The following is a 16793-nucleotide window of genomic DNA, read 5'->3' as shown; positions in this document are numbered from 1 at the left end:
ATCATCAGATTTTGAGTGAAAACCTCCTTCCATCAGCAAGGGCATTGAAGATGAAACGTGGCTGGGTCTTTCAGCATGACAATGATCCCAAACACATCGCCCGGGTAACAAAGGAGTGGCTTCGTAAGAAGCATTTCAAGGTCCTGGAGTGGCCTAGCGAGTCTCCAGATCTCAACCCCATAGAAAATCTTTGCAGGGAGTTGAAAGTCCGTGTTGCCCAGCGACAGCCCCAAAACATCACTGCTCTAGAGGAGATCTGCATGGAGGAATGGGCCAAAATACCAGCAACAGTGTGTGAAAACCTTGTGAAGACTTACAGAAAACGTTTGACCTCTGTCATTGTCAACAAAGTGTATATAACAAAGTATTGAGATGAACTTTTGTTATTGACCAAATACTTTTTTTCCACCATAATTTGCAAATAAATTCTTCAAAAATCAGACACTGTGATTTTCTGGATTTTTTTTTCTCATTTTGTCTCTCATAGTTGAGGTATACCTATGATGAAAATTACAGGCCTCTCTCATCTTTTTAAGTGGGAGAACTTGCACAATTGGTGGCTGACTAAATACTTTTTTGCCCCACTGTATATAGCACATTTTCATACAGAAAAGTAGCTCAAAGTGCTTTACATAATGAAGAACAGAAAAATAAAAGATAAAGTACGAAATTAAAATAAGACAATATTAGTTAACATAGAATAAGAGTAAGGTCCGATGACCAGGGAGGACAGAAAAAAACAAAAAAAACTCCAGACGGCTGGAGAAAAAAATAAAATCTGTAGGGGTTCCAGGCCACAGGACCGCCCAGTCCCCTCTGGGCATTCTACCTAACATAAATGAAATAGTCCTCTTTGTATTTAGGGTTATCATGGAAGGACTTGATGATGATGGTGGTCATGCATACTTCTGGCTTTTAATCCATCAATGCTGGAACATCACGGTGCTTTGAGTAGATGGCGCAAGTCACCACCACAAAGAAACCGGAAAAAGAAACAGAAGAGAGAGTAGGGGTTAGTACGGATTTTAGAGCCACCATGGATAGTTATTATAATGAACTGGATATACAGAGTATCAGGATTAAATTGAAATGAAGTTATGAGAAAGCCAAGTTAAAATACTGTGTTTTCAGCAGTTTTTTTAAAGTGCTCCACTCTATTAGCCTGGCGAATTCCTATTGGCAGGCTATTCCAGATTTTAGGTGCATAACAGCAGAAGGAAATTCTAAGGAGACACTCACTTGAGGATCTGAGGTTGCGATTTGGAATATAAGATGGGGCGAGATTACTTAAGGCTTTATAAACCATCAGCAGAATTTTAAAGTCAATCCTGAATGACACAGGTAACCAGTGTAGTGACATCAAAATTGGAGAAATGTGCTCAGATTTTCTTTTCCTAGTTAGGATTCTAGCAGCTGCATTTTGCACTAGTTGCAAACGATTTATGTCTTTTTTGGGTAGTCCTGAAAGGAGTGCGTTACAGTAATCTAGCCGACTGAAAACAAAAGCGTGAACTAATTTCTCAGCATCTTTCAATGATATAAGAGGTCTAACTTTTGCTATGTTTCTTAAGTGAAAAAAATGCTGTCCTAGTGATCTGATTAATATGCGATTTAAAATTCAGATTACAGTAACAGTTACCCCTAAGCTTTTTACCTCCGTCTTGACTTTTAATCCTAATGCAACCAGTTTATTTCTTATAGCCTCATTGTATCCATTATTGCCAATCACTAAAATTTGACCTCTCCCATATGAAGCGAATAACGTTGAATGCCTCATAAAAATGGCTCCTGTCAAGTCAGGGTTGAATTAGATGGTAAGCTGACATTAGTCAATAGATCAAGAAGAAATGGGCAGGTATAAACCTCTGGATGACTTTGATAAGGGCCAAATTGAAAACAACCACAAACAACGTATTACTGGAGGAGGTCAGTGAAGGCCATCTCATCTGGTACGAACCAACAGGAGGGCTTTAGATCACAGGTAATTTTAATGATGTCTATGGGAGTATTGTTCTCATACATATTGAATACATCATTCAAACATTCACCGTGTAGGCTGGAAAAAATATCTGAACTCAACATTAATAAAAGTGACCTGGAGTCAGCTTAGCTTCTCTCCGACAGGACAAAGAGTGGGGGATACTGATTTTGTCACAGTCTAGTTGTAGGTACAATTATGTAACAGTGCGTCTACTCCCTTGTGTTTGCTTTGTTTATCTTGTTCTCTGTTGCTTAAATGCATACAGTACCCCTTCATTCTTTTATATATTGCAACTTGCTTTCAGTCGCCTTTGCCTACAGGCATCTGATAAATAAAGAAATAATAAGTGTTTTTGCCAAATTTTAAATGTTTAACTTTGTTCTGTCATTTTCTTTTTAACTTTGTGGGTTTGTTCTCTTAATTGTATCCAAATTCTTATTAGTAAATAGTGGCTTAAATAACCAGAACATTAAAACGAACAAAATAATATAAAGCAAAAATCAGTTTGTACTTTTTGAATTTGTACCAAAAAAGATAGAAACTTTGAGTTAAGAGTCTGATTAAATTTTATATTTATATAATACTTTTTAAAAACCAAGCTTATATTAAGTTCAAAAGTGTACTAAAAAGTAAAAAATAAGTCTCATTTTTTATTTTACGAGTCATGTATGAGAGACTTATTTTTTACTTTTTAATACACTTCAGAACTTAATATAAGTGTGGCTTTTTAAAAGTGTTTATATATATATATATATATATATATATATATATATATATATATATATATATATATATATATATATATATATATATAACTTTTTAGTCTTGGGTTTGTTTTATTATACTTGTGTAATCACTATTGTAACACTTCCTTTAATATTTCTATCTGTTACTAGCGCCATCTATTGGTGAAATCTTGGAACTATTCTTCATATGAAAATTTCATTTTTTAATTAACATGGCTTAATTGATCAATTAGTGAAACTGATTATTGATTATGTATTGTCATCGGAAGTGAGTAATTGTGCAAAATGTCAAGTCATTTGGACAGTAGGAAGTGGGTTAAATATCAATAACAAGGTTTGTACCAGACAAACGGGTGAAGTTAATATAAGCGTGGTAAAAAAAAAAAAAGATGTTTTAGAGGAAATCCTGCAGCCACAGGGAGCCAACCAAGGACTGAACTTGGGACCACTGATAAGGTCACGTAAGGCTGACCTCACTGTGCCAATCCAGGCTTTCTCTGCCCATCAAAGGGCTTACAGGGTTGCACCACTGTAGCCAAGAACACATTATGGCAGAATAAAAGAAAGTGGTCATGATAACCTGGGGGTTTTGTTGTCTGTAGTTCATAAACTGCTTTAACCTTCATCTGGCCCAATTATCTCCTCTACCTAAGCCTGTGAAAAAGTGGAAAATGTCCACTCCTCATACAATTTAAGATCTACATAATTCAACTAACTTAAATCCATTTATATCTTTCCCTTTCTTCCCACTCAATCCAGCACCTTTTCTAAACTCTCACCTTAACATCTACATTTGTTTATGACCTGCTTTGTAAGATGAGGCCGACTACCTGTGTACTGGACCCCATCACCACCACACTTCTTAAATCCTGCCTTTATGCCCTGATCCAGACTGTTACATCAATAATAAATACAACCCTTGACACTGGTTTTGTGAAAGCCACTTTTAAAATCGCTTCTGTAACCCCAATGTTAAAAAAAAAAAAAGTCTGGACTTGATGCTGACAAATCTTAACAATTCTTGGCCTATTTCTCACTTACCACTTCTATCAACGGTTCTTGAGTGTATTTTAGCCTCCCAACTCGCCAATTACTTAAATTCTACTAATTTGATGGAACCCTTTCAGTCTGGTTTCAGAGCACAGCACAACTATAAAACTGCTCTGCTTTGAGTAACCAATAATTTGCTTATGGCAGCAGACTCTGGACAAACCCAGTATATTAATTCTGTTAGATCTTAGTGCAGCTTTTGACACTGAGATATGACATTCTACTGTCTGGAATGGAGAACATGCTGGGTAGCTCTGGCTCTGCCCTCCAGTGGTTTAAATCCTATCTGACAGGCAAGTGTTTCTTAGCTCTGGCAACAGCAGGTCCAGCTCAGCACCAGTCACACAAGTTCTTCAGGGCTCTGTCCTCAGCCCTCTGCAGTTCTGTATTTATATGCTTCCCCTTGGCCATATTATTCGTAGCATTGGACTTGGTTATTATTTTTATGCAGATGACACTCATCTCTATTTCAATGTTAAAAGTGAAACTTCATCAGAGCTTTCTCAGCTCACAACTTGCCTCAGTGAAATTAAAACCTGGATGGAGCAGAAGTTTTTGGAATTAAATTGCAACAAAACTGAACTCCTGCTAAATGGCACTAAAGCACAACTTAAGAAAATGAGCTCTATCTCAGTCACTCTTGACGGTGATCTCCTCAGAACTTCTGATGCAAGGAATCTCGGTGTCATTTTTGATTTCCTCAGTTTCTTATTCCAACCACAAAAACTACATTAAGAAACTTTAATTCCACCTCCATAACATATACTGTGTTCGCTCTTACCTCTCCTTTTTCTAATGCTGAAAAACTTGTCCCTGCTCTTATCACATTATTGTAAATCCCTACTGGCAGGTGCCCCTTCAAATCTTATATCACACCTCCAGTTCCTTCAAAACTCTGCTGTAAGAGTCCTTAAACAAACCAGCAACAGCAAGCACATCACACCCATCCTGCTTCACCTTCACTGGCTGCCTGTGTCTTAGAGGGTTGAGTATAAAATTGTATTATTAACCCACAAATCTTTAAATGACCTCACACCGGACTGCATCAGTGACCTTCTCCATCACTCCACTCCTGTTCACCCACTAAGGTCCTCTGATTCTGTTGTGCCCCACACTAACCTGCCCTCTATGGGTGACCGGGCCTTTCGCTGTAAAGCACCCAGACTTTAGAATGACCTTCCTGAATTAATGAGATCAGCTGACTCCATTCATTCTTTTAAAAAACAACTTAAAAGCCATCTGTTCAGGAAGGCATTTAACTTAACCTGACACTCTGACCCTTTTTCACTTTATTTCTCTATGCAGAAGCTCAGGATAATGTGTGTGTGCGTGTGTTATATCACAAATGATGTGATTTGTTCAGGCATTACTTTTAGTATTATACTCTGGTCTCTTTTTTCCTGTATTCTATTTAATGCTGTGTATATCCTGTGTCTGCGGTGGGTTGGCACCCTGCCCGGGATTGGTTCCTGCCTTGTGCCCTGTGTTGGCTGGGATTGGCTCCAGCAGACCCCCGTGACCCTGTGTTCGGATTCAGCGGGTTGGAAAATGGATGGATGGATATATCCTGTGTTTACCTGTTTTTTGTTGTATGCAGCTCCAGTGTAACATATATCCTGCTGTTTAAATAAGTGCCTTCAGCATGAGAAAGGCGCTATATAAATAACATTTATTATTATTACTATTGGCTCATTGCCATTAAGACACACCCAGGATGTGCAGATGCCACCTTCTCCTACAGGAGCTGCTTTGTCCTCCTGCCTCTTCCCAGCTCTGCTGCACTAGGCCTTACAAAAAAACTTAAAATGTGTGACGGTCTAACATTAACATGGACGAAGTGAAGTTTTATAAACGTCTGTTCGCGATTTGTCAGCGTTGGCATCCCGAAAAAAAAAGCTTAAACAATGCAGGTGCATGAATTCTAAGAGAAATCTTCTGACTATGATGACATTGTGTTGTTAACAGCGTACAGTACATCCATAATCTTTCATGTTACCTTTTACAACTACGGTTGCTGATTAATAAATTACTTAACGTCTATACATGCTAATAATTTTGTATTGTACTTTCGTCTAGCGTTTAGAGGTGACGTTAAAGTACAAACTTCATTGTGGTGGCCACTTCTACACGCTGACTCTGCTGGAGTCCCTTATACATAAACCGCTAATTCGTTTATTAAATTAAAAAAATATTTCCATCAGTTCGCTTGTCTCGCTCCTTTTTCTTGTTGCATCGAAGCAGGGCAGCTGTGTCGAGAATTAGTACGATCATGTGATTGGACATGCGCAAAGAGGGCCACTTACGTCACCTCTCTCTCTCTCTCTGTGCTGCTGACAGCCAGTAATATGAAAGCGCAGCACACAGAGAGAGTGGCGGGATTTGTGCTGTTAAATGGTGATGAACGATTCGTTCTTTTTGAACGATTCTTTTCAGTGAACCATATGAACCGTGAGGGAGAACGACTCGGTTCAGTGGCGCTCAAAGGCACTAGTGCTAAGGCGCATACGTGTCCTGCGTGACGTCGTGATTTGTCAGCTAGCGGAAGTGTAAACCGGATGCGCAAGAACCGCCTGAGTCACGAGCCATTTGATTCATCATTCACGTTTATGAGTTGCACAATTTGCATTCATTTGTGATTCTGTAATATAACATTTTATTTTAACTGTGTATTTTAAATGTGTTATTAGGCTTTGTGAACGGAAATAGGGCAATGGCATATGAATTATCATGTTAAATACATAGTGAATTAAATGTTTATACAGTGGAACCTCGAGATACGATCACCTCTGTATACGAGAAATTCAAAATACGAGGAAAGTATGAGCGAAAAATTCAGATCTAAATGCGAGCATTGGCTCGCGTAACGAGCCACGAGCCAGGCTGTGGGTATAGCTCGCGGCTTAGCGAGGGGGCGTGGTAGCAGTTGCGAGCCGCGATCTGCGGTGTCTGCGTTTCTCACTTAAGTGCACAGGTGGGAAACTGCCCACATCCATGATTGTTCCTGTGGCTGATGGGCTGCAGCTGCCATGTCCTCCCCGCATATATAGAGAAGCGCGAGCCGGTTAAGGGGGAGAAAAAGTAAAAGGAGAGGGAGAGAGAGAGAGAGAGAGAGAGAGAGAGAGGGAGGGGGCGGGCAGGAAGTCGGTGCGGGAGAGCGAGCCTGCGCAGGCTCGCGTGTAGCTGAACAGGCGAGCCAAACAGCTGAAGCAGGACGGTGTAGAGAAGGTCAGCTGCATTAAGAGTGTCTCGCCTGTTGCAGAGCCCGCAGGTGAGACGCTAACAGAGAAGAAGCACCGGGGATTGTCATCTGTTTTTTAAAGACTGCATCCTTTTGACGTTTTAACCTCGTGTTAAAGGATTGTTATTCTTGTGTATTTTAAACCTCCACTTCACAACTGTTTTAAGGATTATTTATTTAAAGATTTATTGAATGCTCTACTGCACTTTGGACACCTGTTCTGATTCTTTTAATAATCAGTTATTATTTACCAGTGTTATTTATTAAAGGTAGACTACAGTATATATAATTTATCAGTGTTATTTGTTAGGAAAATGGATTTTTATGTTAATATATTTGGGGTGCGGAACGGATTAACTGGATTTCCATTATTTTCAATGGAGAAGTTTGTTCTAGATACGAGAAATTCGCTATACAAGCTCAGTGCTGGAACGAATTAAACTCGTATCTAGAGGTTCCACTGTATATAATTAATCATATATTTATAGGTAACGAATTAAATATAAATTAATAAGCAAATCAATTGAAACAAACAAAACAACAAAAATCAGTTTTGCTCAGTTTTTTTATTATGAATAATATATACTCACATCTAGGGTTGCCAGACGTCCCTTATATACGGGACATGCCCAATATTTGATAATTTTGTCCCCTGTCCAGTACTGACCTTTCAGGGACACCCAAATTTCCCGTATTTGGTTCATTTTCAAATTTCGTAATAAAAATATATTTTTACTACCTTCTTACAGTACTTAGTTGTACCTTTATAAGCAATTATACTTTTTTTTTTTCTTAGATTATCTTGATGAAAATAACCCAAATGTAACGAGGAAACTAATAGTGTTAGCTGCCTGTTTGCAACTTGTTCAGTTGACTGTCAACAAAGTGTGTTCTTACTACTTGCCACGCCCACTTTTTTCTAACTGCCTGTATTAAATAATAATATTTCTCTGTTGTCTGTATTAAATAAATATTTTCAAATAATTTCACTTTTACAGAATTTTTTAGCTTGTATTAAATAATTTTCAAATGATTTTACTTTTGTTTTCCTCATAACCCATTAAAATCCTTGCTTTTTGTTTTTAACTTATGTCTCTACTCTTATATAATATATTGGTCTGGGTGTGTAGGGGGCATAGCCAATTCGTGTCTCTGCCACTCGCATAATCAAATGGAGGGGGGTGGGGGGGTAGAGGGGGCTGAACGCACCCTGAGGAGATGCGGTCTGATCAGCTGCTGTCTTTTTGCTGCTGCTGCCTTGCTGCATGTTCTGCTTGTTGAGCTGTGTGTTGATCATTTAAAATCCTGTGCAGCAGCTGGCCTTTTATCTCACTGCCTTGTCTCACGTTGTCTTCCGAGAAGATCACGTATCGTCTCCTTCTAATTTTCTAATCTGGCAACCCTATTCAAATCCGTACATGATATGACCTCCTCTGCTCTTGAGAAGCATCTGAATGCGATTTGGCATGGAATCCACTATTTCTGAACAGACTTGGAGGATTCTGGAGTCTCTGCACAAAGCTTGAATTAGGGTCTGAATCATCTTTTCCATGGTTGTGCAGTCTATTCCGCAAACTTGTTGCTTACAAATAGGGCTTAAAGACCACCCCGGCTCCTGATCTTTTTGATCTTGGGCTGATCTTGGGTATAAGATTAGAAATGAAATTCTACTACTAGAACAAGCTTGAAACCCCAACGAACACCACTCTTCAATTTTATATACACGTATAACTCACACAAAACCCCAAGGGGAAACACCCCCTCGACAAGCTCTCAACCCAGCTCTTAAAAACGTGTAAAAATGTGTAACACAGCGAGTGAAAGATTGGGGCTGAGACCGCGACCATTCCCTAGAAATGCCCCTGGCTGGCTTCACATTTGTATTATTTCACATGTCAGCTGTGCTTTTGGGTTATGTTAGGTTTTTACAACAACAACATTTATTTCTATAGCACATTTTCATACAAATAATGTAGCTCAAAGTGCTTCACAGGAAGAAGGAAGAGAAATAAAATAAATAAATAAAATTAGGCAATTCTAATTAACATATAATAAAAGTAATGGCCAGGGAGGACAGAAAAAACAAAACAAAAACAAAAAATACTCCAGACGGCTGGAGAAAAAAAAATCTGCAGGGGTTCCGAGGCCACAAGACCACCCAGCCCCCTCTAGGCATTCTACCTAACATAATTGATCTCAATCAGTCCTCATGGTTTTCAGGCTTCACGTGGAAGAACTTGATGATGACGGTCATGTGGACCTCTGACCTGCAATCCATCAATGGAGGGACATCAGGGTGCTTTGATCAGGTGGTGATGGCGCAGATCGAACAGCAGAGAAAACCAGAAAAAGATCACTTCTTTTAAGATTAGCTCTTGGAATTCTAAGCAGATACTCATTTGAAGATCTAAGGTTACGATTTGGAGTGTAAGGTGAAAGACATTTTCAAATATAGGATGGAGTGAAATTATTGTAAACCATAAGCAGTATTTTAAAGTCAATTTTAAATGACACAGGTAACCAGTGTAGTGACATCAAAACTGGAGAGATGTGCTCGGATTTTCTTTTCCTAGTTAAGATTCTAGCAGCTCCATTCTGCATGAGTTGCAATCGATTTATGTCTTTTTTGGGTGGTCCTGAGAGGAGTGCGTTACAGTAATCTAGCCGACTGAAAACAAAAGCGTGAACTAATTTCTCAGCATCTTGCAATGTTATAAGAGATCTAACTTTTGCTATATTTCTATAGTATATATATATATATATATTTCCTGTCCTAGTAATCTGATTAATATGTGATTTAAAATTTAGGTCAGAGTCAATAGTTACCCCTAAATTCTTTACCTTTGTCTTGACTTTTAATCCTAATGGATCAAGTTTATTTCTAATACCCTCATTATATACATTTTTGCCAATCACTAAAATCTCATTAATCAGGGACATGCACAAAGGGGTGAATGTGGTGGGCTCAAGCTTCTGCCCCTTTTCCTTTGTTGGCGAAAGTACCCTTATCTCCTGTTAGGAATGCATGCCTCCCTTGCATAGTAAGAAACCAAGAAAAATCAGCAGTAAGCAATGTGCCTTGTTAAAGCTACTGAGGCTTCTGCTTGCTATGCCGTATAGAAATATTTCCGGTTTTTAACAAGGGCACTTTGTTTTTTTTGTATGACTACCGAGTTCCTGATACAGAAATGGCACTGCAGCCTGCCTGTCTGCTGTAGACCGCCACACCCTCTGAAGCACAGAGACACCCAGCCTCACTGGAATTCTATGGAAAAAATCGTCCATGTTTAAGTGATACAACAAAATCGTGAAGGTTCATTTATCAGCAAACCTTCATATATGTCGTCTCTCTTGTGTTTTTTTTGTGATCAATTTTTTTATGATAAAATGAAAAAGGAGCACAATAAAAGGAAATTCAACAATAACTGCTTTTTTGGGTTATGTAAGAACAAAAACAACAATAACCACCTAACCCACCTGAGAGAGCTACCTAAACAGAAACACAATAAAAAGAGGTGAGAGGTAAATTGGCACTTACACACTCCATGTAGGAGCACACAGCAAAGTAAGGAAAAGAAAACAAGAAAAAGTGGAACTGCTACACGGAGCGAAACCTAACCAGCTGTTTACTAACTGAACAGCATGAAGCTGATTAAGGGCAGGAGGCTTCCAGTGAGAGGCTAAAAGCAACTTACATAGATAGTTAGATAGATAGATACTTTATTAATCCCAAGGGGAAATTCACATACTCCAGCAGCAGCATACTGATAAAAACAGTGTTAAATTAAAGAGTGATAACAATGCAGGTATAACAAACAGTAACTTTGAACAATGTTAACGTTCCTCTTGGGGTGGAATTGAAGAGTCGCATAGTGTGGGGGAGGAACGATCTCCTCAGTCTGTCAGTGGAGCAGGACATTGACAGCAGTCTGTCGCTGAAGCTGCTCCTCTGTCTGGAGATGATACTGTTCAGTGGAAGCAGTGGATTCTCCATGACTGACAGGAGCCTGCTCAGCACCCGTCGCTCTGCCACAGATGTCAAACTGTCCAGCTCCATGCCAACAATAGAGCCTGCCTTCCTCACCAGTTTGTCCAGGCATGAGGCATCCTTCTTCTTTATGCTGCCTCCCCAGCACACCACTGCGTAGAAGAGGGCACTCACCACAACTGTTTGATAGAATATCTGCAGCATCTTATTGCAGATGTTGAAGGACGCCAGCCTTCTAAGGAAGTATAGTTGGCTCTGTCCTCTCTTGCACAGAGCATCAGTATTGGCAGTCCAGTCCAATTTATCATCCAGCTGCACTCCCAGGTATTTATAGGTCTGCACCATGTGCACACAGTCACCTCTGATGATCACGGAGTCCATGAGGGGCCTGGGCCTCCTAAAATCCACCACCAGCTCCTTGGTTTTGCTGGTGTTCAGGTGTAGGTGGTTTGAGTCACACCATTTAACAAAGTCCTTGATTAGGTTCCTATACTCCTCCTCCTGCCCACTCCTGATGCAGCCCACGATAGCAGTGTCGTCAGTGAACCTTTGCACGTGGCAGGACTCCGAGTTGTATTGGAAGACTGATGTATATAGGCTAAACAGGACCAGAGAAAGTACAGTCCCCTGCGGCGCTCATGTGCTGCTGACCACAATGTCAGACCTGCAGTTCCCAAGATGCACATACTGAGTTCTTTCTGTAAGATAGTCCACGATCCATGCCACCAGGTATGAATCTACTCCCATGTCTGTCAGCTTGTCCCTAAGGAGCAGAGGTTGGATGGTGTTGAAGGTGCTAGAGAAGTCTAGAAACATAATTCTTACAGCACCACTGCCTCTGTCCAAGTGGGAGAGGGATCGGTGTAGCATATAGATGATGGCATCCTCCGCTCCCACCTTCTCCTGGTATGCGAACTGCAGAGGGTCGAGGGCGTGGCGGACCTGTGGCCTCAGGTGATGAAGCAGCAGCCGCTCCATGGTCTTCATCACATGACATCAGAGCGACAGGCCTGAAGTCATTCAGCTCAATAGGAAGTGATACCTTTGGGACTGTGGTGATGCAAGATGTTTTCCAAAGCCTTGGGACTCTCCCCTGTTCCAGGCTCAGGTTGAAGATACACTGTAGAGGACTTCCCAGCTCCAACGCACAGGCCTTCAGCAGTCGTGGCGATACTCCATCTGGACCCGCTGCTTTGCTGGCACAAAGTCTCCTCAGCTCTCTGCTTACCTGGGCTGCTGTAATTGTGGGTTGGTGGAAACTCTCTCCTATGCTGGCATCAGCAGATGGATGGGTGGAGGGTGCAGTACTCTGAGGTGAGAGTGGGTTAGGGTGGTCAAACCTGTTAAAGAAGTTGTTCATCAGGTTTGCTCTCTCCACGTCTCTTTCGATGGTGGCACCCCGGTTCGAGCTGCAGCCAGTGATGATCTTCATCCCATCCCACACTTCCTTCATGCTGTTATTCTGCAACTTCTGCTCCAGCTTTCTCCTGTACTGCTCCTTCGCCACCCTGAGCTGGACTCCGAGTTCCTTCTGCACACACTTGAGCTCATGCCCTTTTCTTCTGGTTCAAAAGGCCCTTGATGTCACTTTTAATCCATGGCTTGTTGTTAGTATAACAGCATACTGTTCTTACTGGAACTACAATGTCCATACAGAAGTTGATGTAGTCAGTAGTGCAGTCAACAACCTCCTCAATGTTCTCACTATATGAGCCCTGCATGATATCCCAGTCCGTAGTTCCAAAGCAGTCCCTCAGAGCCTGCTGTGCCTCAGGGGACCACTTCCTGAATGAGCGTGTGGTTACAGGTAGGACTCTCACTCTTGGTTTGTAGTGAGGCTGAAGCAGAACCAGGTTATGATCTGCTTTCCCAAGCGCAGGCAGCGGGGTGGCGCTGTATGCGTCTTTAACGTTTGCATACAGTAAATCAATAGTCTTATTTCCTTGGGTGTTACAATCCACATACAGTACTGGGAGAAGGCAGGTAATGTTTTGTCCAGCATCACATGGTTAAAGTCTCCAGCAATTAGCACAAGTGCCTCGGGGTGCTGTGTTTGCAGTTTAGCAACAGCAGAATGGATGATTTGTAGCTGCAATGGTTACAGTCATTAAAAGCTCTGCTGCACGACTTTATGGTCCAGGAGGAGAAGAACTTGAGGTGACAACAGCCTAGTGCCAGAGAGCTCAGCTGCAGCCGAAAGCCATTTCCAGAACATGTAGAGGAAGGTTCCAGGGACTTTAAGAGAGCAAAGATGACATGGAGGATCTAGTTTGAGTCCCATTACGTAACATCTTCAGAGGGTAGGCAATTGTCTATGGACACTTTTAAGTTGTGTGTGTTTGTGATTTGGATTTTTAGAGCAATTTTTGATATTAAATGGATGGTTTGTGAAAACAACAAAGAGAATGGTGAAAGGTCTGTTAGCCAATCACACATAATTGGGAGAGGTTTGAGGGAAGCATTGCAGAGGGAGGAGTGGAGACCAAACACAGGTTTGGACTTAGCAGAAGGAAGTTGAAGCAAATGAATACAGGGGATAAAATGGAAGAGGGGAAGAGAGAGGAGGCTCCACATTTCCTCAGCCCGGATCTCAACTTCAAATAGAAAAAGGAGGAAATGGGAAGGATTGGATGCTTAGATCGAAGAGAAAGGAACATCTCCAGCCCTGTCTTATTAAATATATCTCACAGCACAAATATGCTACACTTACACCAAGGGCAGGAGGAATTAGCATTGCCTCTGATATTTAGGACAGAATAGTCGAATACAGGAGTGATAAAGGAGTGTGGAGGTGCCATCTCAGCAGCGAACCCAGAATTCATCTATGTTTCAGCACTACTCCTCATCTGAAGGGGATTTGATAGAATGGGGCCAACAGTAAGAGAAAGAAATAGAAATGAAGTTGAGAAATAAGGGAAAATATAATACAGTATGTTTTTATGGGAAGCCTAGAAGGAGAATGCTTTGAAGGGTAGACCCAGGTCCATACTGGCTTTAGAGTAAAAACAAAGTGGTATATATATTTAGTGTAAAATCTGGGATGGAGATATTTTCATCAGACCCCTGTCCTGGATCAGAGTGGAATAGATGGCTTCTTGTGATTCCAAAGAAATGAAGACACCAGAGACCTCACAGATTATCAGTGGTTGGAAGGAGTAGAAGAATGGAATAGCATTGAGCTTACAAAATTCATTCTGAAGAGCAAATTAATTTTAATAATTGCCAGTCTGGACTAGAATGAGATGGGGAGGTGAGACCAAGAGGAAAGGGAGTCTCTAACATCCTTCAGAACTTGGCATAGATGTCCATTGCCAGATTTCTGAAAGACACCATCTCAGGAATGTTGAGAGATGACAGAAAGAATTCATTTGGAAAAGAACAGATTTAAACTGGTGAAACTGAAAGCTGAGCAGGGCCTCATGCATGTTAAAAAGGTCAGGGTCATGGGGACGATCAGCAGTGGCATTACCAAAGTAGAGTAGAACTTCATCAGCATACAATGAACCTCTTTGAGGTATATCTTAAATCAATATGAATTGTGGAGAGCTATTGCCAGAGAAGCTAAGGAGAGAATAAAGAGAAGTGGAGAAAGAGGACAATACACATCATGACAGGTACTGGTTTAAAAATAAAGAGCTACTATATAGTATCTAGAGATGAAAGGTGGTGGTCTTATCTTTTCTGTGTTTGCACTCAACTTGTACTCCTGTCTATTTACCTGTGACTTTATGATGGATCACATCACCAGTTTAATCAATAAAAATACATTTTCTTTGAACATTATCATCATTTGCTTGAATACTAGAGAGACGGGCGCTCAGCAGGCTCCTATCAATTATGGAGAATCCACTGCATCCACTAAACAGTATCATCTCCAGACAGAAGAGCAGCTTCAGCGACAGACTGCTGTCACTGTCCTGCTCCACTGACAGACTGAGGAGATTGTTCCTCCCCCAAACTATGTGACTCTTCAATTCCACCCGGGGGGGGGTAAACGTTAACATTATACAAAGTTATTGTCTGTTTTTACCTGCATTACTATCAATCTTTAATTTAATATTGTTTTTTGTATCAGTATGCTGCTGCTGGAGAATGTGAATTTCCCCTTGGGATTAATAAAGTATCTATCTATCTATCTATCTATCTATCTATCTATCTATCTATCTATCTATCTATCTATCTATCTATCTGATAACAATGAAAATGAGCAACTTCTCTCTTATAGGGTAAAAAAGAAGCTAAAGAAGTTGTTGACTAGGAAAGTCCGTCATGTCTTTACACGTGTTAATTTAATGCGGGTATACAACACACCGTTTTTCTGGATGAATGACAGTCTTGTACACTCAATGCTCAAATACTAATGGAGGCATTGCAGACTGGCTGGAGAGACCACACGAGCCGTAACCAGAGCAGAACTTCCTTTTTACAGAATGCTATACCTGAAGACAGACATCATAATTACAATACAATACAATACAATTTATTTTTGTATAGCCCAAAATCACACAGGAAGTGCCGCAATGGGCTTTAACAGGCCCTGCCTCTTGACAGCCCCCCCAGCCTTGACTCTCTAAGAAGACAAGGAAAAACTCCCAAAAAAACCTTGTAGGGAAAAAATGGAAGAAACCTTGGGAAAGGCAGTTCAAAGAGAGACCCCTTTCCAGGTAGGTTGGGCGTGCAGTGGGTGTCAAAAGAAGGGGGTCAATACAATACAATTCACAGAACAGAACAAATCCTCAATACAGTATAAAAATAAAAATTTTAGAAGTACAGAGCAGAATTTAACAGTAGATGATATATCCCATAATAAGATTTGGATTTGTGTAGTCCTGGAGGCCTCATCCTTCAAGCTGCCTCCCCCATAATTGAGGACCACTATCCTCCTGCAGGCTTCAGTTGATCAGTACATGGATATAAAAGAAAACTCTTCCTTACTTTTCAACAGTATTATTCTTCAATCCATTCGATCCTTGACACAAACATTTTGTTGAAAATGCTTGAGTGTTGTGAGCTTTGTTGCTGTTATGTAAACTGTTATTATGTGCCTGCTAAAGACTGTTAATTTTTTATGTTATTATTTATGTTTATGCATATTTGAGAAAGTATGTCAGTAAACATGTGCCACTATGCTTACAACAATACACAAACTAAAACGAAAGAGTCAGCTAATACTTTTTTTCCTTTAAAACTTTTAACTTTCTTGTTCTTTATGTTTCAGGTAATTCTGTAGAGTGTTATTTTTTTTTTAAATTTGATAATTTCTTTCAGTTCTTCTATAGTATATATAAAAATTCCTATAAAAGACAACTTTAATGTTAAGCATGTGTGATGACGTGTTATTGTCTCACAGCTCCAACAGACCCTGTCACTACCTATGAGGTGTTTGTCTGTTTCCCTGTTGTCTCTGTGTTGGATCTTTTCCCATATTCCCCAGGGATTAGGTTGACTGGGAACTCTGAACTAGCTAGTCTGGTTAAACAATAAGGATAAATGCACTTACCAGTGTGCCCTGTGAGCTTCTTTTTTGACAAGTGCAGTCCTATACTGGAATAAATGGGTTTAGCAAATGAAGGAATTAATGGATTGATGGTTATTATGTGCGGTCTTTATTAGGAACACCTGTACACCTGCCTATCCATGCAGTTATCTAATTAGCCAATCGTGGCAGCAGCACAATACATAAAAGCAGGCAAATACAGGTCAGGGGCTTCACTTAATGTTAACATCAAACACCAGAACAGGAAAAATGTGACCTCAGTGACTTCAACTGTGGCATAATTGTTGGCACCA

Source organism: Erpetoichthys calabaricus, chromosome 14, assembly GCF_900747795.2.
Source record: "Erpetoichthys calabaricus chromosome 14, fErpCal1.3, whole genome shotgun sequence".
NCBI classification, from domain to species: domain Eukaryota; kingdom Metazoa; phylum Chordata; class Cladistia; order Polypteriformes; family Polypteridae; genus Erpetoichthys; species Erpetoichthys calabaricus.
This window is presented reverse-complemented; position numbering follows the sequence as displayed.